This window comes from Trichechus manatus, unplaced genomic scaffold (genome assembly GCF_000243295.1).
Source record: "Trichechus manatus latirostris isolate Lorelei unplaced genomic scaffold, TriManLat1.0 scaffold00020, whole genome shotgun sequence".
NCBI lineage: Eukaryota > Metazoa > Chordata > Mammalia > Sirenia > Trichechidae > Trichechus > Trichechus manatus.
The window spans coordinates 7,311,307-7,313,741 of NW_004443956.1; positions in this window are offsets into that span (position 1 = coordinate 7,311,307).

Consider the following 2,435-nt stretch of genomic DNA (forward strand, 5'->3'; position numbering starts at 1 on the left):
CTCCTTAGAAAGCTAGAAATAGAAATACCATATGATCCAGCAATCCCACTCCTAGGAATATATCCTAGAGAAATAAGAGCCATCACATGAATAGACATACGCACACCCTTGTTCATTGCAGCATTATATACAATCGCAAAAGATGGAAACAACCTAAGTGCCCATCAACAGATGAATGGATAAACAAACCTATGGAACATACACACAATGAAATACTATGCAAAGATAAAGAACAATGATGAATCTGAGAACAATCTCACAACAAACATCTCACAGCAATGATGAATCTGGAGGGCATTATGCTAAGTGAAATAAGTCAATCACAAAGGGACAAATATTGTATGAGGCCACTATTATAAAAAGCAAAGAAAAGGTTTACACAGATTAAAAAGCAATCTTTGATAGTTATGAGGGAGGGGAAAGGTAGGGAGGGAAATCATTAACTAGGTAGTAGACGAGTGTCAACTTTGGTGAAGAGAAAGACAACACAACATAGGGAAAGTCAGCACAACTTGACCAAGACAAAGTCATAGAAGCTTCCTAGACACATCCAAACACCCTGAGGGACTGAGTTACTGGGGCTAAGGGCTGGGGATCATGGTCTTGGGAGACATCTAGGTCAACTGGCATAACATAGTTCATAAAGAAAGTGTTCTACATCCTACTTTGGTGAGTAGCATCTGGGGTCTTAAAAGCTTACAAGCAGCCATCTAAGATACATCTATTGGTTCCATCCCGTCTGGAGCAAAGGAGAATGAACAAAACCAAAGACACAAGGAAAATATTAGTCCAAAGGACTAAAGGACCACATGAACCACAGCCTCCACCAGCCTGAGCCCAGAAGAACTAGATAGCGCCCAGATAACACTACCGATCCCTCTGACAGAGATCACAATAGAGGGTGCCGGACAGAGTGGGAGAAAAATGTAGAACAGAATTCAAATTCACACACACACACACAAAAGACCAAACTTACTGGTCTGATGGAGACTGGAGGAACCCCTAAGACTATGGCCCCCGGACAGCCTGCTAACTCAGAACTGAAGCCACTGCTGGAGTCCGCCTTTCAGCCAAAGATTAGGCAGACCTATGAAACAAACCACAACACACGTGAAGAATGTGCTTCTTAGATCAATCAAATACAGGAGACCAAATGGGCAGCAACACCTGCCCGAAAGCAAAGAAGGGAAGGCAGAAGGGACAGGAAAACTGGATGAGCAGACACAGGCAAACCTGGGTGGAAACGAAAAGGGGAGAGTGTTGACACATTATGGGGATTGCAACCAATGTCACAAAACAGTTTGTGTAGAAATTGTTGAATGAGGAGCTAATTGCGCTGTAAACTTTCACCTAAAGCACAATAAAAATAAAATTTAAATGTAAAAAACAGGAGGATAAAGGCTACCAGATGGTTTAAACTGCCCACTGAACATCAGCATGCCACATACATCCACCTGCTCAAGAAGGAGTACATCTTTCTACGAGTTGAGCTGTTCCCTGAACGTTTCTGGACATAGCAAGCTGTCATTATAATCCAAGAGTTCAATGACCTCATGCAGAGATGGAGGAGAGGGCATTCCAACACCTGGTCAGCAGTTAAGTACTGTAAACTCTAAGTCCTCTTCCAACTCTAAGACAAAGTCATTCTCGGAAACAAGTTTCATACATGAGAGAAAGTACAACCAGGGTCCTTAGACTGAGAAGCAAAGTCTTGGGCTTTCAGATAATGATCCTAGTTTTAAGACTTAACTCTGCCATGAAGGAGCTGGCTGTCTTTCAGAATAAGTTGTTGTTGTTCTTAGGCGCTATCAAGTTGGTTCCAACTCATAGGGACCCTACGTAGAACAGAACGAAACACTGCCTGCTTATATGCCATCCTCACAATCATTGTTAAGCTTGAGCCCATTGTTGCAGATACTGTGTCGGTCTATCTCGTTCAGAGTCTTCCTCTTTATTGCTGAACCCGTACTTTACCAAGCATGATGTTCATTTTACTGGGGTAAATAAGTAGACCTCAGTAAAATGAAATGCTGGACTCCACCAGGGGTGTACTCAACCGTGGAGTTTAGCAGGTCAGTGGGCAGGGAAGCAGCCTGTTCATCCCCCTCCAGCCACTGCCAGTCTGCCTTATCTGTCCTAGAGACTGTGGTCCCATGTATGATTCTTTTAAATTCATTGAACCTTCATTAAACACAAGTAAAAAATATTTATCAAGTACCGTTATGTTCCGAGGGGAGTCCCTGGGTGTTGCAAATGGTTAACATGCTCAGCTGATAACCAAGGAGCTGGAAGTTAAAATTCACCTGAGACACCTCGGAAGAAAGACCTGATGATCTTCTTCTGAAAAATCAGCCATTGAAAACCTTATGTAGCACAGTTCTATTCTGACACACAGGGGGTTGTCATGAGTCGGAGTTGACTTGATGGCAGATGGG